Here is a 23248-nt window from a genome sequence, read left to right on the forward strand (position 1 = left end):
AAATATCAAAGACATTTTTTATGTATTAACGTCTTTAAAAGATAACTAAGGAGTGAATAGAAAATTCACTAAAAAAATTTGAAAATGATGCTCAAACATGAAAAATATTCAATCTAACTCAAATCAGAGAAATTGAAATACAAACAATATTAAGATATCATTTCTCATCTATCAGACTGGTAAAAGAACGCAAGACAACAAATTCTGTTGGAGAGGCTGGGGGAACACTCTCATATACTGCTTGTGGTAAAGAAAATTGTTATATCCCTTCTGGAGAGAAATTGGCAGTTTTTAACAAAACCACATATGCACTTACCTTTTGACTCAGCAATTCCACTGCTAGGAATGTACAAGTGTTTTCTCCCATTGCATAAGTTGCCTTTTCATTTTGTTGATCATTTCTTTTGACGTGCAGAAGTTTTTTAGTTTGGTGTAGTCCCCTTATTTATTTTTGTTGCTTGTGCTTTAAGTGTCATATAAAAAATCATTGCCAAGACCAATGTCAAGCAGCTTTTCCCCAGTATTATAGTCCTTCCAGGAGTTTTATGGTTTCAGGTCTTACATTTGCATATTTAATCCATTTCAAGTTAATTTCTGTGGGTGGTATAAGACAAGGGTCTAGTTTCACTCTCTTGCATGTGATTATCCAATTATCTCAGCACCATTTATTGAAGATAATGTCATCTTTATTGAGTGTTCTTGAGTCTCTTGCCAAATGTTAGTTGAAGTTATATGGATGAATTTATTTTTGGGCTCTCAATTTTATTCCAGTCATCTGAGTCTGTTTTTTGGCCAGTACCATACTGTTTTGATTACTATAATTTTGTGATATAGTTTGAAATCAGGACATGTGATGCCTCCAGCTTTGTTCTTCTTTCTCGGGAAGGCTATTCAGGGTCTTTTGTAGTTCTGCACAAATTTTAGTATTATATTTTCTATTTCAAGGAAAAATGCCAGTGAAATCTTTCTTTTTTCCTTCTTAGGAATTGCACTGAATCCATAGATTTCTTTGGATAGCATACCCTTTTAAAAAAATATTTTTCCAATTCATGAACACAAGATATAGTTCCATTTATTTGTGTCTTCTTCAGTTTCTTTTATCAATGTTTTATAGTTTTCAGTATAAAGATATTTCACCTCCTTGGTTAAATTTATTACTATTGGGGCACCTGGGTGGCTCAGTTGGTTAAGCGACTGCCTTCGGCTCAGGTCATGATCCTGGAGTCCCGGGATGGAGTCCTGCATTGGGCTCCCTGCTCGGCAGGGAGTCAGCTTCTCCTTCTGACCCTCCCCCCTCTCATATGCTCTCTCTCTCTCTCACATAAATAAATAAAATCTTTGAAAAAAATTATTACTATTTTATTATTGTTGATGCTATTGCAAATGGATTGTTTTCTTTATTTCATTTTCATACTACAATTTACTGTTAGTGTATAGAAACACTACTGACTTTGTAGCCTGCAACTTCATTGAATCCATTGATTAAATCTATGTTTCCTGATGGAATCTTTAGGATTTTCTATAAATAAAATCATGGTCTTTAAACATAGACAATTTTACTTCTTCCTTTTTGATTTGGTTGGCTTTTATTTTTTTTTCTTGTCTCATTGTTCTGGCTAGGGTTTCCATTACTATGTTGAGTAGGAGTGATGAGAGTAGGCACCCTGGTTTTATTCCTGGTCTTAGGGTAAAAGCTTTCAATCTTTCACCAATGAGTATGGTGTTAGCTCTGGGCTTGTCCTATATGGCCTTTATTATGTTGAGTTATGTTCCTTCCTTACCCAATGTGTTGAGAGTTTTTATCATGAATCGATGTTGAATTTTGTCAGATGCTTTTTCTGCATCTATTCAGATGATCATATGATTTTTTATCTTTCATTCTATTAACCTGGTGTTTCATTTATTAATTTGTATATGCTGAGCCATCCTTGCATCTCAGGGATGACTCCTACTTGATCATGGTACATGATCGTTTTAATGTTCTGCAGAATTCAGTTCACTAGTATTTTCTTGAGAATTTTTGCATCTATATTCATCAGGGATAGTGGCCTGTAGTTTTCTTTTCTTGTGGGGTCCTTATCTGGCTTTGGTATCAGAGTAATGCTGCCTTTGTGAATGAGTTTGAGAGTATTCCCTCCTCTCTGGTTTTCTGGAACTGTTTGAGGAGGATTGACATTAATTCTCCTTTAAATGTTTGGTAAAATTTATCAATGAATCCATCTGGCCCTGGGCTTTTTGCTGTTGTTGGGAGGTTTTGTTTTGTTTTGAGAGAGAGAGAAAGAGCACACAAGTTGGGGGGCGGGGAGCAAAGGGAGAGAGGGAGAGAGAATCTTAAGCAGGCTCCACACCCAGCATGGGCTAATCTCACAACCCTATGAGATCATGACCTGCCCTGAAATCAAGAGTCAGACATTTGTGACTGAGCCACCCAGGCGCCCCCAGGGAGGTTTTTGATTACTGATTAAATCCCTTTAGTTTTAGTAGAAGTCTCTTCAGATTTTTATTTCTTCATGATTCAGTCTTGGTAGGTTGTTTGTTTCTAGGAATATACCCATTTTTCTAGCTTGTTCAATTTGTTGGTGAATAGTTGTTCATAGTAGTCTCTTATGTTTGTTTGTTTTTGTATTTCTGTGCTATCAGTTATACTATCTCTTCTTTTACTATTTTATTTATGTGGGTCCTCAGTTTTTATCTTGTTTAGTTAAAGTTTTGTCAATTTTGTTTATCTTTTTAAAGAACAAACTTTTAGTTTTATTGATCTTTTTGATGGTTTTCCTGTTCTCTCTTTTACTTATTTCCACTCTGATCATTATTATTTCTTTCCTTCAGCTAATTTTGGGCTTAGTTTGCTCCTCTTTTTCTAGTTCCTCAAGGTGTAAAGTTAGTTTATTTGAGATATTTTCTTTTTTCTTGAGATATACATTTAATGCTGTAAACTCCCTCTTAGAACTGCTTTTGCTGCATCCCATAAGATTTGGTATGACAAATTTTCATTTGTCTCGAGATTTTTTTTTCCTTTGAATTTCTTCTTTGAGCCATTTGTGGGATTCTGGTCAAGCAGGGCTGGAGGCTATATTCAGCTGTAGCCGGGACTTCAAATTTGCTTTCCAGCCTAGGCAGGTCTATAGAACAGGCTTTATTGCTGGTATGGCTTATAGCTGGGGACCCAAATCAGGCAAAACTAATCACCAACCTCCCTGGCCAGACATGGCCACCAGACTGGCTCTGTTAATGGACAGAGCCACTAGCTAGGCTCTCTGCTCAGACATCACTGCAAGTTGGGCTGTAAGGTGAGCCACATAGCCTCCCACTTGCTCTGGTTAGGCTTCATGATCAGGCAGGCATGAGGACTATATTCAGCAGTAGCAGGGATGTGAATCCGCTTCTGTTCCCAGGCGAGGTGACAGAACAGGCTCCAAGGCCAGCATGGCTCATTGGTTGGAGACTTAAATCAGGCAGATCTGCCCACCAAGTTCCCTGGTTGGACAAGGCCACTGTAAGTGGACCAAGATCTTGGCTGGGCTCTCTGCTCAGATGCTATTGCAAATAGTGCTATAGGATGAGCTATGTACAGTCTTAGGTGCTCTGGTTAGGCTTCCTGGTCAGATAGGACTGGGGGGTATGTTCAGCAGCAGATGTGACTTCAAACTTGTTTTGCTGCCCTGGGAGAGCAGTAGAACAGGCTCCAAGGCCACTAAAGCTCATTGGCTGGGGACCAAAAACAGGCAGATCTGCCCACTCAGCTCCCTGGAAAGACAGGGACACCAGCTTGTCTCTGCAGATGGAGAAAGCCACTGGCTGGGCTCTCTGCTTGAGTGCTGCAATAAGCTGGGCTATAGGATGGGTTATGTAACATTCCAAGTTTTCTGGTTAGGCTTCCTGGTTAGGTGGAACTGAGGGCTATCTTCAGCAGTATGCAGGGTTATGAATTTGTTTCCCTGCCCAAGTGGGGCTGTAAAACAGGCCTGTATGTTTGGTTCACTGGCTGTGGACCTAAATCAAGCAAAACTGCACACCAAGCTCCCTGGCCAAACAGAGCCAGCAGCTCAGTTCTATAGACACACAGAGCAACTGGCTGGGCTCTCTGCTTGGATGCTTCCTGTGAGGCAAGACCTGAGTTAACTTCTTAGCATCCTGCTACACTGAAGGAGCTAGATGTCAGCCTTGGCTTCTCTTTTTCTCACTGGAGAAGCTGTAGGCCCCAGGAGGCCCTCTGGGTATAGCACCATGCCATGCCAACCTGGGGGTGGGGCAATTGGGAACAGTAGAGCCATTCCTCCTACCCTTCTAATGTGGTCCTCTTCAGTATCTGTTGTCCAATAAACCGCTTCCTCATCCCCAGGTTCTAGGATTTTCACAGTGGTGTCTTGTGTACGGATAGTTGCTAGTTGATCTTCCTATAAGGGAAACTGAAGTCAGGAATAACCTATGTCACCATCTTGATGATGTCACTCTTTTTTTGACTTAGCTAAATGCATATTGTATTTGCTTTCTTCTGATCCAGTGATTCAAAACATGTATGTTTCATTTTAATTACCGTAGTGGTAACCTTTAAGTTTTTTCAAAACATTTTTTTCAAATTCATCTAATTATCAGATTCACTAATGAATGAATCTTTCCAATATTCCCATATGTAAGAGAAGAGTGTATCTAGGTTATAAAATCCAGATATTAATTTCTCTATTAGGCCCATAGTGCTTTTTATATCAGTTCCTAGTAAAACTTATTTGACATATTGATACTCACTGTTAAACAGGCATGAATACAAAAACAAATATTAAATGCTGATTTGCTATAAGGGAAACATGTGGAAGAAATGAAAACTTATTGTTTAAAATAAAACGTGCTTAAGAGACACTCAGTATTGGAATTTTGTTGTTGTTGTTCCCTGTAATTTAACTAAGGATATAGAAAGAGAGCACATTACTTTTATTCTAACCTAAATTGAGGACACCAGTAGGGTGACTGCAGTTCAATATTCAAATAGCTGAATGTTCCTAGGGAAAAAAGGCTCAAGTTGACTTAACAAATTCCACTTATTGAAGGCACATTCTAAGCTTCATTTTCAGCTCAGACTCCAGAAACTGACTTAGTTAATTGGGACAATTAAGAATCACCGAGGGTATAATTGCCCCTTTCATTTTGCTTTGGGAGGAAAGAGAGTGATTTATCTCGGAAAACAAGAGCCTAGGGGCCTGCAAAGAAAGAGAATGAGAACATTTTGGTTAAAGAGGAAGATCAGGAAAGCTCTTTTGTAATCAACTCAAGAGATGATAAGCCTTCGGCTTCTCTCCAGGACAATGGAAATTATGGAATGTCTGGAATTGGTGGTTCTAAAAATCCTACAACCTACGGTCTATTTTGGCAAAGCAAAAGAGGCTGTCAGCTGTCTACATCAATTGGTCAGTGCTTAAAATACACACACACACACACACACACAAATACACATACATACACACACACATGAACACACAAATACACACATACACAAACAAATACACATACACACATACACTTACAAGAATGAATAGAAAAACTCATGCTGATGTAACTGGGATGACAGTAATATTATCACTCAAATTAGTACTGTAAAAATAAAACTAAATCCTAGACAAGAATTTTTGGAGAAATTTTTAAGCCATTCCTAAAAATGTTAGCTGAATATATATCATGTATGTGGATCACATTATATAATTGCAGAGATCTAATTTTTGTAAATATCACACTTAAATACTATTAAGGCTTCAATAATTTTTTCTTTTTTTTTAATTTTTTTATTCTTATGTTAATCACCATACACTACATCATTAGTTTTTGATGTAGGGTTCCATGATTCATTGTTTGTGCATAACACCCAGTGCTCCACGCAAAATGTGCCCTCTTTAATACCCATCACCAGGCTAACCCATCCCCCCACCCTAAGCCTTCAATAATTTTGAGTCTAGTTTTCTGTGACACATACCCATAGAGATATTTGAAGATGTGAACTATAAATATTTTATTTATGATTCTACTATTAAAGCATTATCATATTTTGTTTATTGTTATTTTAAGGCATAGTCCCTAAATTTTCACAAGTGGGCTGACCATATGAATCTGGAAAAGATAAGGAATCTGTCATAAGAATCAGCTATCTTCTGTATTTGCTGTGTCTACCTGACACCAAAGTACAAAATTTAGTCAGATGTTCCACTATTTTGTCTACACAAGGCCACCCATCTGGCCATGGAATCTGCCCGTGTCACATTGTTTTTCTCAAAAGGAATATTTGCTTAATAACAATAAAAGATTATTTTTATCTTCCATTTTGAAAACATTGGAATGCCTTCTAGTCTTTTCTTGGATCAATTTCAATTTTATTTTAGGAAGTTACGAACCACAGAGCAGGTTTGATAGCATTTGACTCTTGGTTTGTTAGACCAAATTAAAATAATTTAAGTAGGAAACAAAATGGATTTTTCTTATGACCACTTTGAGTATTCCATGCAAGCCGTAAATTTGAAAAACTGGCATAAACATTTAGCTAAGGCTTATTCTGCTTTGATCTTCCTGGCTCTGCCCTTGATCTAAGCAGAAATATGAGAGATGCTCTGTGTCAAGGTATGAAAAATGACATGAGAAAGGAGGGAAAATTAGATCTATATTAGCTCTGAAGACTGAGGAAAGGAAAGTGTGAAATTGGAAAAGGCAGAATTTCTGCAGCCCATCCCTCCTGCCAAGTCATCTGTCCCAGTGAAAGGGGACCTTCAAGTGAACTCTTTGAAGGCCTCCAGGCAAATTTCTTAGTCTGTTCATGAGAACTCCTCATCTCCAGAGAAGGCCATATTTAAATTCCTAGGTCTGTCTTCAGCAAATGCTTGATGTAGAAAATTAAAGTTTGCTGTTAAACCTTGGTCAGTCTGTCATAACTTTGCTGTAATTTAAGTATCATTTTGATTTTAACAGGAACTAAAAATGTGTTAGATATCCCTGTAGTCACATGGCACCACATCACTATTTCTTTTATAAATATCCCTTCCAAAAATACTCATACAGAATCACTAGACTAATCAATTGTTTCGGCCTTTTCTCTTACCAAAAAGGAACACAGACTTGATAATAACCATAGTCCACCCTATGCTATATAAGGTAAGCAGCCACCAGAAAGTATAACTTGAGTGTCCTTAAAATCAGAGCTCTGTGTGCAAACATAAAATGTCAGCCATTTATGCTTTAGGAAATTAGTATGGAGTAAATTCACCTAAAAATCTCCACTAAAATGGGTAGATCACCAAAAATCAGTTTTCTAGTCCTTGCTCATTAACACTTTGGCCTAGAGTCATTTATCAGAAAATATAGTTTGAATCTCGAACCCTGAACAAATGAGATACAGTGAAGATGGGGAATGTTGCAGTTACAAACATATGGGAAGAAAGATCATCAAGAAAAGGGATATGGTGAAGGTGGTAGCTAAACACAGCATGTTTGGTTTAATAGTGCCAGTGGTTGAAAGTGGAGAAGATAATTAGGAAGAATGCATTGAACCAAATTCACCTTCACAGGATTGTCTATACTTTTTCAGCTTCGAGTGGACTCTTCTCTTCCCTAAAGTTGTTATGAAACTGAAAGTAACCTAAAATGAAATTATTTCTTTAATATTGTTTTAAATCCCCTAAGCAGAGATGTTAGATTTTGGTACCACTTGTAAATTCAAAGCAGTGGGTTTTTAATTTCCTTTAAAGACAAGATATAAGTAATAACTACATTTTTGAAAATTGCTTAGAAATGCACTCATGTCATCTCATCCAAATTTTAGAAAACCAATATGTTCCTAATTAAAAAAAAAAATTGTGACCCCCCCCCCTTCCCTGATCTTAGTGGCTGGCTTAGTAAATTCTGTTAGGTTTTCAACTGCTTTTGAGACATTGGTAAAAAGCTGCCTTGAAAATCAAGTAGGCTACAGATGTTATCAAATCTCCAAAATAAAAATATGGCCAAAGAGTCTACTTAGACATGAAGATGACAAGGTTTATATTCTATTTTTTCCTCCTAAAGGATAAGCCAAGATATGACAAATACTGATTGTGATAGCATGGGAGAGCGTAAGAGTGGAGTATCTTCTACTTCTGAGTTATCGTCTACTTCTACATAATCCGTCACTCTTTTCATCTATATTTTTAGGTATTGCAACCTCCAACAAAATTCTCTTAATTCTTCTCATGAAAAATTAAATTTAGCTTGCCATTCAAGTGGAGGAAAATTTTTTCCTCTACCCATCTTAAATTCTTGGCTGGGGCTCTATAACAAATGACAGATTAAATAAGAGAAAAACAAGAGTTTTATTAACCAGCATATTTCATATATACATGGGAGAAATGCAGAGATGAGTAACTCAGAGTAGTTAGAGCTTGGGTTTCTATAGCATCTTAGCAAAGGAACAATAAATTTTTAGACAAGTGACAAGACAAAAGACTGTGAGTCTCTAGGGGCAGGAGATTGTGGGCAGGCAAATATATGAGAAACTAATGGTAAATAAAGGCTAGTTAGTAAAGTCTCCAGGCTGATAAAGGTTGTCTCTGGTGATTAACTTGTGTCCTTTCTGGTAGAGGGGGACACCTTTGTAAATTTATGTCCTACTTATAGGCAAATAAGGGGAGGACAGAGAATTTTTGGGTTTTTTTTTTGTTTTTTGTATGTTTGTTTTTTTAAAAATTGTTCTTCAATTGCCTTAGTTCAAAAAAATCCGTATGTCAAAGTGGCATATTTTGGGGTGACAAATTCTGCTACCCTTCACAATGAAGGCTGCCTTTCTGCACTCACACAATGTCTTTAAAGTCTTTTGAACACTGAATTCATTGTGTACTTTCATCTATGCAAAGTTGGGAATATGGAGAGAACTAGTATTTGTTGTATTTTTTTAAAGAATTTATTTATTTATTTATTTATTTATTTGAGAGAGAGAGAGAGAGCGCGCGCACTATCGGGGGAGGGGCAGAGGGAGAAGCAGACTCCCCGCTGAGCAGGGAGCGGCTGTGGGACTCAATTCTGGGACTCCGGGATCATGACCTGAGCTGAAGGCAGGCACTTAACTGATTGAGCCACCCAGGTGCCCCAAATTGCATTATTTTTTCTTTCATTTGAAGAAGAATAACTTTTGCCAACACTTTAGTAGCTACAATTTCTGTTCTCCAACATTTTAAATTATTTATTTCCAATTGATTTGCCTTATTAATTAGAGTGAGGGAACAGTTGTCTCAAGTAGCAATTAATTAAGTTTATCCAACAGACATTAAGTACTCTAAGGGAAGGGAATCAACATTTACTGAGTTTCTACTATGGGTCAACCATTAAACTTGGCACATTAAATATATTAATTAATTCTTACAACCATCTCGTGAGATAGGTATTTGCCTCCATTTTATAGGACAGAAAACTGAGGTTCAGAAAGGTTAAGTAGCTTGTTTAAGACTTTGACTTTAGTAAGTAGTTATCAGTATTGTGACTTGGGTTTTTCTAACCCTCAAATCTATGCTTTTTATGTTATGTAAAGCTGTCTAAATAAAGTGGAATTAGGACATTGGTTCTGATAAAAATAATACACGATGGAATTTTTGAAGGGTAGAATCTAAAAGAGATAGTTTGTCTAACATATTTAATTCAGTCTTTTTTAGGAGTAGTTTAGAAATACTAGAATAACAGAATGTTCAGGAGATAAAATATAATACTGATCTATAGTTTCATTTCTCCTGGGCCAAAATTTTAACATGTTTCTACAACTATGTAAATATTATTTTAAATGTTCTATTTTTAGCTGTGGAAATATATAGGCTGATTGTTGCTGAACCATTTCTCTTTTCCTCCTGGGTATTTAACTGGACTACAGTTTGAAGCCACCATTGTATTTCGATGTGGCCAAATGACTGAGTTCCTGCCAATGTAATGTGGGTGAACACAATTGCCTCACTTCCAGGAAAAGTCCATAAATCCTCCTGGGTGGTAACACCCAGTGTACCTTAGAAGTCACATGTTGAAGATAAAGTGTCTCCATGAGCCTGACCCACAAGTAGTTGCATGGGATAAAACTTAAAATTTCTGCTACTGTGCCAGCACCTCTTTAAGTAAAAAGGCTGAATAGCCCCACCACCACCACACTGAGTGGGGAAGTAGTGCCTGAAAAGAAGCAAAGATGGGCAGATAGACAACTCATCAACTTCTCTCTATAAAATGATAGATATATAATAAAAGAATTATATACGTATGTTCATTGCATTATTACCTGTGTTGCTAAAAATTTATAGCAGTTTCATATATAGCAAAAGAAAAATTTAATAGTGATTAGTGGTACATCCATAATATTTAAGATTATGTAGGTAATAAAATTATGGCTTTGATAAATACTTAGTGATATAGGAAATGTTCATGATATACTATTATGATGGTCAGTCTTACATGTCAACTTGCTAGACCATGGGTTGCCCAGATATATGATCAGACATTTTTCTGGAAATGTCTGTGAGGGGTGTTTCTGGATAAGATTAGCATTTAAATCAGACTGAGGGAAACAGATTGCCCTTCTCGATGAGGGTCAGCCTCAATCCATTGGAGGCCTCAATAGAACAAAAATGTGGGGTAAGGAGAATCTGTTCTCTCTGTGTGACTGTCTTCAAGCTGGAACATCAGTCTTTTAATGTCTTCAGATTCAGACTTTAGACTGTAACTTACTTCAGCTCTCCTGGGTCTCCAGCTTGCTGACTACAAATCTTGGAACTTCTCAATCTCCATAACTGTGTGAGCCAATTCATTATAAGAAATAGGGTTCTGGTTCTGTTTCTCTGGAGAACCCAGACTAATACAACTATTTAGTGGAAAATGCAAAATTTAATAGCAGTCTTTCAAAATATTTCACAAACTTGATATTTCAATCCATTGTTTCAATAAGCTTATCTTATTTTATATGAATAAAAATAGTTATCTATTATATTCCTCTTTGTAATGCAAAGCAGATATACAGTTTTGTTTTTAAAAGCACTTTAAAAGGCAAAAATTAAATGAAGTTTGAAAAATAAAAGGTGAGTTAAATGAGAAATTGTCTATCCCTGCCAAACAGGATATTAGAGAGGTACTGTCTTTCCTCTATTAGGAAAGTTGGACTCAAAAAAATATTTCAGGTGAAATGATAGAAATAAAAAGTGATAGCATTCAATTTCAGTTCAACAAGCATTTACTGTGTACCTACTCTGTGGGCAGCACTCTGCTCGGCACTGAGCCTATAGGAATGATCATGGCCTTGAGGAACCCATTGCCTATGTCAACATGGAAAATAAATAGGTAATTTAAATATACTATGGTAAAGCTAATGATAATGAAGTTTAAGGATGCATAGGAAAGACAGAGGGATTCAGGTTGCTTAAAAGGGTTTGGTAATCTTTCTTAGAGTATGTAATGTCTGAACCAAGTCATAAGTACTAGGTAAGGAAGGGGAAATCGGGAATAGAGAGAGACTATTTCACATAGGAGAAAAAGCATAAACAAGGTTACTGGGGAATAAAATAACATATATTGTTTGAGCAGTTAATTCAGTATTTTTGGACTTCAGATATGAGCAGCAGTTGACATAAAAAAGAAAAGTAGGATCCAGCTAATTGCTGATTTTTATAATGTGCCAAAGAAATTGAATGCTATCTGGTAAATTATGGAGAACAATGGGTGGATTTTTGAGGGGAGTAGCAAGTTTAGTTGATATTCATTTTAGATAGACTATGCTGACAGCGGTATGGCTGGTAAATTTGAAAGCCACAAACTTGGAGGCTGAGATACAGCTTAGATTCTATAACAATATTCCTGAGCTCTAGAATGGGCATCATGAAGCCACTACCTGGTAATGATAGCAGGGTTGGAAGAAAGGTGACATAATCAAAATGCAGTTGGTGTACCACTAATATTTAGTGGTTGATTTTTAACAGGGTGGAGGGAAGAACACACAAAGAGAGAGAATCAGGGGAAAGGAAATGTGCTTTAGGATGACTCCCAGGTTTCTATATTGGTTGCTGTATGGTAATGTTATTAACTGGCTAACGGAGGAGCAGGATTCAGTTTGAGGCTGAGGGTGAGAGAAGAAAATAAGTTTAGTTTCAGACATAACAAATTCAAGGAGACTATTGGTCTTCCAGTGTCTAAAGGTTATTTAATGTGTAGTATAAAGTTCTAAAAAGAGGTTGGCTGGAGAAACAAATTTATGAACTGGTAGTATATACATTTTAGTTGAGTCCCTAAGAGCTCATGTGGGCAGTGTCAAGGAGAAATAGAGAGCTCTGACACACAGTGAGATGTGAGAAGAAGGAATAAAAAGAATAGTTACAGAAGAAATAAAGAAATTATCAGAGATAGAAGGAGAGGCAGGAAAAAGTATTATAAGCTATGTAAAAGAGTAATTTCAAGAAATAGGTAGTAGCAATAACACTCTGCATTGAAAACTTGTGCTCTCTCTTCCTTAGGAGAAACTTGTCACTGAACACCTGCCAGCACTTTATTTTCCAGACTCAAGTGCATTTTGGTGGTGTCATTTGACTAGTTTTTATCAATATATTGTGGGTGCCAAAGCAATTAAAAAGGAGATATCCTTCTCCATCCTATTTTTCCTACCTCTAAGGGCTAGCTAGAAGCAGAGATTCTAAGGCCCTGGCTGATAGCAGAGCAACAACAGAGAAAGAGTCATGGCCTCTGAATCATCACAGGGAAGAAAGCCACCCTTAACTAAAAACACCCCCATCAGACTATGATGTGAGCAAGGTTACTCAGATTATGATGTGTTAAGGTTCTGAAATTTGGGGAGATTATTACTACTAACTATTACTATCATGACATTATTAACTGTTATGATAAGTACAATAAGGATGAAAATTGTCCATTGAATTTGACCACACTAGGAAATGACTGAGAACACAGGAATAATTGGATAGTAACTACACAGAGATACAAAGCCAAAGATGGCTTGTTTCCTAATACAGAACCAGAAGGAGAATTAATCACGTTTTACCAGCTGACAGAAGTGTAGAATAGAGAGGGAATTGTTCATGGATCAAAGTCATGGAAGAGATCCTAAAGCAGAGAGGGGGAGTATGACCTTGATCATGAGGATAAACACCTCTTCCTATGACTGAGAAAGGAGGAAGGAAGTGAGAAAAGATGAATAGATACAGAAGTAGGTGAATCTGAGGGACACTTCAAGATTCCCATGAAATTATAACCATAATCATTGTTAGACATCAATGCTTATGTATTTTGGCAATCAGATGCTTTTTATGATACTTTAAAATGTGCAAAACTGGGGTGCCTGGGAGGCTCATTCAGTTAAGCATCTGCCCTCGGCTCATCCCAGGGTCCAGGGTCCTGGGATCAAGCCCGAGTCAGGCTCCTTGCTCAGCAGAGAATCTGCGTTTGCTCTGCTCCTCCCCCCGCCCACCACCCCGTACTCATGCTCTCTCTATCTCTCTCTCCCAAATAAATAAATAAATAAAATCTTTAAAAAAAAATAAAATGTGCAAAACCCATAAGAAAACACACTGGTTTCTATACACTGTCATTTCCTACTTAACATCACTGAAAAGGGGACCTTTCACATTCACTTTTCTTCAACCTGTTCATTCTTAAATTCTCCTTTGAAGGTGATATACAAGGTCCCTTGCTGCAAAACAACATTACCAAAGATCTAACATCAAATACTGTCCCTAGAAGAGAATTGAATATTAAGAATAATTCTCTTTAGCTTTAAGACACTTCTTTCTAACTGAGAGCAACATGACAAGGCAATCTGATGATTCTTCTTGGTAGTTTGTGATATTTCTGGCTTACAGATATATTTATCTCTATACAGCCCCACTGTAGGACTGAATCTGAAATAAACAAACTAAACTAAAAATGTCCCCAAGTGCTGGAAGTGACTGAAACAAATGAGGAGATGGGGGACAGGAAGTGATGGGGGAGGGAAGGGGGGGAAAGCAGGGCTCACCATCTTTGTTATATTCAGTTTCTGAAAGCAGTGGTCTGTGAGTGTCAGTCTAAATTCCCATCCTGATGTATTATTACATTTTCATTATAATGCTTTGGGTAATTTATAATAAATATGTCTGTGTGATTGGTGTGAAATCTCCTTGTTAAATGTACAGAATTTTGATCATGAAGCAACCATACCCTTTCTCAGATGGTCCCTCTAAACCCTCTCTCTCAACTTGTTTCTTTTTTCTTCCCTGGATGAAATCTCAGGCAGGTTCCACAGCTTTTCAAGTCCCTCTCAGTCACTACAAAAAATCTCATGTCAGATATGAAAATGAGCAGATCAATGAAATAAGGACAATTTTTAACATCCTTCAAGTGAAAGCTCTCTCCCTGCAGTTCAGGTCTGATTCAGACATGGAACTGTTTAGGAGCAGAGCATGGCATGAACATCTTACCCTTCTCTCCCAACTCCAGCTCCCTGATCCTCTACCAGCCAGCATCAAACCAAGCAGGGGGGGTGGGGGTTGGCGGGCGGTCTTTGAGGAAACAGCACACTCTTTGGGTGCAGATACAGTTTGACATACTATTGGTTCCCTCTAGACGGGGTCTACTGTGCAATCATACTTTGCTTTAATGGAGCACCTTTGTGGGGTTTTGTTTTCAGGAGGGAAGAGGAATCATATCACAGTGCCATCTCTCTGAGGTAAGTTACACCATTCCACCAACTAACTTTAGGCTCACCCCACCCTTAGCCCATTGAGGGTACTCAGTGATCCATCTCCCTCATTTCTTTGGGAAATACCTCTGTTCTTCTAGGCTATGTGCTTGGGCTGTCTCATGGACCCATGAGATCCACAAGAAAACTCATTCTTCCTGATCCAACATTTTGGTAGGTAGAAGTGAAACTTTTCCCAACACAGTCATTTTTCTCTTTGCTACCAGACAAGGGCACCCCCAACCCCATCCATAGTTTCTTGGCAGGAGTGAGATGGCAGTCCCCTTCCAGGGCACATATGTCAAGACCTCCAGGTTCTCTTAAAGCTCCTGACAACTATTTTCTAGTGGATTCTCTCTCTCTCTCCCTCCCTCCCCTTTCTCCCTTCCTGCCCCCTTCCCTCCCTGGGTCCCCTCTCATTCATGCTTTCTGTTGAATCTCCACTGTTTTATAGGCTGGAGGTGAGTGGTAGAGACAAAGATTCTTTGCTTAACCAAACTTTAGTCAGACTCCTGAACCTTCCCCTGGGCCCATCTGTATACTTCCATATAAAATCTAGTTTTAGAAAAACACCTGCTAAGCTAGTTTAATCAGAACCTTCAATATCTGATCACCCTCCCTATCTAGACAGGTTCCTCAACCTCCACCATTGCTCAGGTGATGACTGATCATCCTGGTCTGTCTTTAGCAAAGAATCCTGTTAAGTCAATTTAGCCAAAATCCCTCCTTACTCCTGATGCCACTTATCTAATGCCTCCCACTCTGCTCCTTGGCCATAAATTCCTACTTGCCCGTGCTGCATTTGGAGTTGAGCCCAATCTCTCTCCCCTTCTGTAAAGTCCCACTGCAGTGGTTTTTACACCTATCTCCATGGGCCTGAATAAAGTCTGCCTCAGCATCTTTAACAAGTGTCATGGAATATTCTTTTCTTTGATAGTAGCTAATGCTGGTAGTGGCAGAAATGTTTTACTCCTGGAATCTGCTTCATGTGTGGTCTCTCCCTTCCTTGAAGGTATAGTTACTTGGTAGTTCTTATGTTCTTCTTACCTTTAAGAGAGGAAACAAGGACAGAAAGAGTCCTATTGCAGCATCATGTACATTATTTTACCCTGCTTCCCAAACTGGAAGCTCCATGGGGGCAGAGACCTTGTCTATCTGTGTGCTACTGTGTTCCTCAGCACCTGACACAGTGCCTGGTACATAGTAGGAACTTAATAAATAAATACTTTTTAAAAAGATTTTACTTATTTATTTGACAGAGACACAGCGAGAGAGGGAACGCAAGTGAGGGAGTGGGGGAGGGAGAAGCAGACTCCCCACTGAGAGCCCGATGGGGGGCTTGATCCCAGGACCTTGAGATCATGACCTGAGCCGAAGGCAGATGCTTAACAACTGAGCCACCCAGGAACTTATTATACTTATTAGATAAATGAATTCTGTTCATTACCTCTATTCATTCATTTCTGGGGGGAAAAAAAATACTCTCCTTCCTTAATGTAACAGCCAAAAGCCTAAATAGCAGCAGGAAAGGAGGGCTAGCTTTAAGAATGGGAGCATTTCATTTCTTTATGCCATACAGTGATAAACCTTTAAAAAGACTTGCACTAATCAGAGAACTCTCCACTATCTTCTCCATTATTAGCCTGTGCTTAAGTTAGATGATATTCAATCACATAATTTAACTGACAGAAGAGACTTTAAAGATAATCTAGCTACTCAGTTTAAATAACAGATCGAGTGACTTACACAAATCTCAAGAACAGCTAGCTCTTAGAAGGTAGAAGGCAAAAACCAGAATTGCTCTATCATGATGATATGTTTTGTTGTTCTTGTTGTTGTTGTGGTGGTGGTGGTGGTCATTAGCATGAGGCATTATCCTCATAGAGTATTCACATACCAGATCGAATTCAGGTTTTTATTTTAAAGGTATTAAAAACTCTACATTACAAATAATCCAGTCAAGAAATGGGCAGAAGACATGAACAGACATTTCTCCAAAAAAGATATACAAATGACCAACAGACACATGAAAAAATGCTCAACATCACTTGGCATCAGGGAAATACAAATCAAAACCACAATAAGATCCCGCCTCACACCAGTCAGAATGTCTAAAATTAACAAAACAGGAAACAACAAATGTTGGCAAGGATGCGGAGAAAGGGGAACCTTCTTACACTGCTGGTGGGAATGCAAGCTGGTGCAGCCACTCTGGAAAACAGCATGGAGGTTTCTCAAAAAGTTAAAAATAGAGCTACCCTATAACCCAGCAATTGCACTACTGGGTATTTACCCCAAAGTTACAAATGTAGTGATCTGAGGGGGCACCTGCACCCCGATGTTTATAGCAGCAATGTCCACAACAATCAATCTCTGGAAAGAGCCCAGATGTCCATAGACAGATGAATGGATGAAGAATATGTGGTTTATATGTACAATGGGATATTACTCAGCCATCAGAAAGGATAACATCTTACCATTTACATTGATGTGGATGGAACTGGTGGGTATTATGCTGAGCAAAATAAGTCAATCAGAGAAAGACAATTATACAGTTTCACTCATATGAGGAATATAAGAAATAGTGCAGAGGACCATAGGGGAAGGGAGGGAAAATGGAATGGGAAGAAATCAGAGAGGGAGACAAACCATGAGAGACTCTTAACTATGAGAAAGAAACCGAGGGTTGCTGAAGGAGAGGTGGGCGGGGGGATGGGGTAACTGGGTGACAGACATTAAGGAGGCACATGATGTGATGAGCACTGGGTGTTATATGCAACTGATGAATTACTGAACTCTACATCTGAAACTAATTATGTACTATATGTTGACTAATTTAATTTAAATTAAAAAAATAACTCTTCATTGACAAATCTCATCATTTGTAATTTTATTGGAATCGTGGAGATGTTTTAAAAATGTATATGACTTTCTAACATAATTCCAACCAAACTGGACATATTGATTAGTTAACTAACTAAGCCTGAGGCACAAAAAAAGGGATTTTTTTTCAAGTCTTTTAAATAATTATATAAGATACAAGTCTGATCATAGGAAAACTGTCCATATTTCTTTAACTTTGCCACCAGTTGTATTCTTCAGCAAAAATCCATTTACTATGCATCAATAGCATGGAGTTTTCTCTCCTTCAGAGAATTTCCATAGACGTTAAGGGTGGAACTGGAACCCTGCTATAGCAGTGATGGGTTATTGCTAGCTTTTGTCCACTGCCAAGTGTATTTCTTATCCCCTCTATTAGATTATGATCAATGTGTAGACATTTTATACAATTTTGTATCTTACATCACTTGGCACAGATTAAATATTCATTGATATATTTATTGAATACATGTGCCAAAATTTAAAGCTTGTATGGTTTCTCTCTTAGAACTACTACTTCATCTTCTTTAAGCAGTATATTGTCAGTACTTTAGAAAATCTAAATTTTAAAAGTAATGGAAAATCCCTAATCAATTTAGAATACTTCTTTATAAATAGTCTTACTTTTCTTCCAAATTTGACTTCTTTACCATTTTATGATATTCCTAGACTGACCCTTGAGTATCCACTAAGGGAATTATTGTCCTTAATAAGTCCGCAAATGCACAAAATTTTGTTTTGATCTTATGGCGCTTCTACCAAGTTATTAATGTGTGATGACTTTCTCACACCTCACACCAGTTCTTCCATTCAACAGTCTTGGGGGAAGGAAGCATTTAATGTGATGTTGTAGACGTAAGTCTTTTTTCAGAAATAGTTGGATTTGAATCCTGGTTCTTTCTTTCACCGGTTTATGATGTTGTCCAGGTAAGTCATTTCTCTAAATCTTAATTTCCTCTTTGATAAAATGGAGATAATAGCAGAGCCTACTTCAGAGGGAAGTTATGATGAATAAGCAGTGAGGCCTATAAGGCATTAAACATGTAGCCTGATTCCTAAGTATTCAATATGTTTTGATAAAATATTTGGTCATGATTATCAAAATGTAACTTTTTCATTGTGCTAACTCCACATAATTGACCTAAAGGCAACAAATCAAAAGGGATATCATGCAAATATTTCCATAATAATACTCTGAGCACCCTGTATACAAGGGATATGAAGGTTACACAAGCAAATCTTCTTAGAATGTGTGATTTGGTTTAAGGAAGATTCACATGTGTAACCAAATAGAGAAGAACAGTTATAGCAATAGTTGTCAAAATCAGGGCTCTTGAAAATGCCGTGGCAATTCAAAGGAGAGAGCGATCACTTTGTGTTAAGAGGTAACAGGAGATTGTTTCAAATAAGGCTTCACTGGGGAAGTTGCATAAGAATTGAGTCTTGAAGCATCAGTAGAATTTAGGGAGAAAACAATAGGGAGGTGGTATTGCTATTTAAGGGAATCTGGGTAAGAAGCATGAAGGAAAATGCAAGCTGTGTTTGTTGAGCTTCCTTGTGTTCCTGGAGTGTGGTGGCTGTTGAGAGTAGAAGGTAGGCTGACTGGCAACCACAGGGTTTCAAGTGTCTTACCAAAGGACAGCAACTTTTATTCTGAAGGCAATCAGAATTCATGGTAGGTTGAGAAGCACTGTTTTTTTTCAGTAAAAGACAAATAGAGGGAGAATGGAAACAAATTTAGGGGAAGAAATTATTGAAGTTACAGGAATAGTATGATCAAAGGACAGTATGGACCCGAACCAAGGCTATGGCCACAAAAATGGAGAAAAAAGCTAGACTCAAACAGGGAACTTGGCAGCACAGGCTACTATTCTAAAGAATGGCAATTAGACAAAAAAAGAATCATTTATCTTGCCTTTCTGTACAAACTGTGTTTCAGGATAACCAAATAACCTTAAATGATGTGAGAGAGTTATTTCTTCAAAATGAATTGCAGCCAACACATATATGTGGTAGGAATGATAGAATTAGAAACTATGTTGTGCAGTCCTTGATGAAATAATTGATTCAAGATGTAGATGAAACCACTAGATGAAAAATCAATGGAAACTTTACAGCAGAGGGTCTGGGTGTCCCACTGAACACAGGAAAGCAGAAATGTGGTTCCTCCTGATACAACGTAACATGAAGCTCACAACATTTTGTATGAAGTAACCCAGCCAAAAAATTATACACCTAAATCCATTCAAGCTTCTAGAGCTGACTTTCATTTATAGAAATCATGGAAGACAAAGGAACAAATTGAACGACACCACAAGAAAGCAAAGAGGTAAATCCAAAATGTGAGGAATTCTACAACAATATATCCAGTTTTAGTAATAAGTCCAATGCATGAAAAAAAGGGGTGGAGGGAGAATCAAAATAGGTGCAGAGCTAAAATAGCCAAATGTGATTTGTGGACTTTGGACTCATTGGATTTTGATTCACACTAATCAAATACAGAAAGACATTTTTGAGAAAGTCTGAGAAATTTTGTATGGACTGATTACTGAATGATAATAAGGAAATAAGATTTTAAAGTTAATTATATGTGATAATGGCATTGTGATTACATAGAAAAGAAGCTGACATTTGGTAACGATGCACACTGAAGTACGTCAGGGTGAGATGGCATACTATCTGGGATTTGCTTTAACATTCTTCAGCAAAGTAAAGAAAGGAAGGAAAGAAGCGAAGCAGGAAGAGAGAAAAGGAAAGGATGGAGGAAGCCCAAATGGCAAAATCTTGATAATTTTAGAATCTGGGTAATGGCCATATTGAGGTTCCTTATACTTCATTTTGTGTATGCTTGGAATTTCTCATACAAAAAAAAGGAAAATATTATTGCATGTTATATAATTTGATGCTCTCAGTTCTGTATCCAAGAAAGCAGATGCTGATATTTTCATGGATCTTTTCAGGATTCTTTCCTTATTTCAGTGGTATGTGACACTCTGCACTGAAATAATGATTTAAGAAATTTTGTTCCCACTAGGGACAGAAAACTATAGTAGGAATTATTAAAGGTAAGGATACAAAACAAAAACAAAAACAAAAACACGTGGGCCTTAAAAATGCATCAACACAGGGGCACCTGGGTGGCTGAGTGGGTTAAGTGTCTGAGTCTTGATCTCAGCTCAGGTCTTGATCTCAGGGTTGTGAGTTCAAGTCCTGCACTGAGCTCCATGCTGGACATGGAGCCTACTTTAAAAAAAAAAAATGCATCAACATAGTTACTCCTATGTTTACTAAAACAACATTGTCCTGATTCTCATTTTGTTATAGCAAAGGGCTTGGTCATTAGTAATAGATTTAGATGCCAGAGAAAAATGACCAACTGTGCTGCATACAGGATGATTTTCTTTTTAAAACATGGGTAACAGAAGTATTTAATAACAACAATAACAATAATAACAATAATAACAAGTATTTCCCTACTGCTTGAGGCGCTCAGTCTGTGGCAGCATTCTAGCATCTTTGAATTGATTACAGGTAACATGTTACCACATTTTTCTTTTTGATCTTGGCCATTATGTGTCCTTTATAAAGGACCAAATGTATTTTTTGGTGCATCTCAACCATCCGAGTAGTAAATATTCTCTCACAACCCTCACATAGGAGATACAGCTAAACCCAAAACTAGTTATTTTTCCTTAATGTTAACATGAAATAAGCAGAAATTCCAAAGATGATGAATAACCAAAAAATGAGATCAAAGTGTGAGACTTCACATAAGAGAGCATACAGTATCTTTGAAATAGTTTTCTCATGTTAATCATTTTTTAAAATGCATTTTAATTCAAGTTATGTGAGATTGTGAAAATACTACACAAATATGACTTCCTAAATGCCTTAGACCTTGATGAAATTAGTCACTCACTCTGGCATCAATCAATAAATCATTGTTGATTTATTGGTCATAGATTACCTTATAATTATACAACACTTGACAGCTTACTAAGCACTTACCCATACATTAGCCCATGTTCATCTCACAACAGGCCTTCGAGAGCACTTGGGTTGTTGTGTTCATTTTACACATGAGGAAATGGCTTTGCAGAGAGCTTAAGAACCTGCCTGGGTCTACTGCTGGTGAAAGTGGGGAGACTGGGACCCCAGTCTAGAATGTGCAACCTGCAGCTCAGTGAGTCACAATCTCCAGAACCATGATGCCCAACAATCACCGACACAGCCAGGACTCTAAGAGAATCAGACACGGTCTCCCCACCACCTACTAACCTAATTTGTGGATTACAAGCCAAACAAGTGAAATTCTTCATAATAATGTAAGACAAGAATTCAGGAGCAGTCCCAAAACAGAACAGAATGCATTTCCAAGTGAATGAAGCAGAAATACCTACTGATTTAACCTGTTTTATTGTTAGTGTCCTTAACTCCATAAACTGAAAGAGGAAGAAAGAGGTATGTTGTATGTTACTTATAAGATACAACTCTGAATTCCTAAGTGATTATAATAATTGGCAAAATAAAGTGCAAGAACTGTGCTGTGCATCATGCACTATACTTTCTCACCTAGTCCGTGAAACAATCTCAAGGGGCATGTTGTTGTTACTGTTATGCATTATATAGACAGGGAAGCTGAATCTTAGAAAAATTAGGTAATTTTTCCATGTAAACATAGTTAGTGCATGAGACCAAAGTCCCGCACTGTGATTCTGCGGCATACAGCTCTGCTTTTCCTCCCTTCTCTGTCTCTCTGCCCCTAGTAGCAACAGCACAATTCCAAAGTTTTTGCAGATAGAAAACTTCTTCAAGTGGAATCAATGATTCATTTATCCAATGTATTTGTATTGAGCCTCTTCCTTGTGCATATAAATACATTACATGGCTTCTACTGTAAAAGATTTGCTGAGAAGACAATACACACACACACACACACACACACACACACACACACAGAACGCTCCCACTACTACTAATAATGACTGCTTCTCATCACTGGGATCTTGTTATGCATACAGTTGTTTTAAATGCCTCCCATGTGGTGACTCAGTTAATCCTTACAGTCCTGTGACAGAGAATTCCATTTATCTGATTGAATATTTTGTTGGCTCCTGTTTTAGGTTAACATCATCTCATTCCTGAAATGGTATAACAGTTCATTTTATAATAATTCAAAACCCAAGTTGTGATTTCAAGGAGGTCATTTTACAGATATCCTTTAGATAATTCCTAACTATGTAGCTTTGTAATTTCAGTATCAAATTATTCATTCAGTCAGTGTTACCGAGTATACATGTCTGTATAGCCTTAGGCTAGTTGCTATTAAGATAACGTAAGTGTGACATAAGCACCTCCAAGAAGCTTATAATCTAGCAATATAAACCCACTTGTGTACCCCCAGAGATGATGCAACATATCAGTCCCTGCTTGGTTTCCTCCGGTGTCTGCCTACGATAGCAACTCAGAGTGTGGTATGTCTCTTATCAACCCCACAGAGTAGACTCAGGCCTAAGATGTTTCCTAAAAGAATCCTAAAACACATAACAAGACAAACACTTTGGCCCCACCATTTGGTGGGTCTTGATCATTATCTACATCCTACATCAAAATTTTGGTGGCCAGGCATATATTCATCTAATATTTAGGGAGCATCAGCACAGTTCTAGGTCCTGAGAA

General features: G+C 37.7%; 1 long non-coding RNA gene across 1 annotated transcript in view; it reads right to left on the reverse strand.

Annotated features, from left to right (window-relative positions):
• The window catches only part of LOC113920815, a 40232-nt gene extending 18562 nt beyond the window's left edge, over positions 1 to 21670 (reverse strand). Inside the window, exons 1-2 of the long non-coding RNA XR_003519381.1 lie at positions 21578 to 21670; positions 4284 to 4397 (exon numbers count right to left, since the gene is read on the reverse strand). This is a non-coding gene — a long non-coding RNA (uncharacterized LOC113920815). The remainder of the gene's footprint in view (positions 1 to 4283; positions 4398 to 21577) is intronic.
• Positions 21671 to 23248: the final 1578 nt, after the last annotated feature.

The sequence above is a fragment of the Zalophus californianus genome, chromosome 3 (assembly GCF_009762305.2).
Source record: "Zalophus californianus isolate mZalCal1 chromosome 3, mZalCal1.pri.v2, whole genome shotgun sequence".
Taxonomy (NCBI): domain Eukaryota; kingdom Metazoa; phylum Chordata; class Mammalia; order Carnivora; family Otariidae; genus Zalophus; species Zalophus californianus.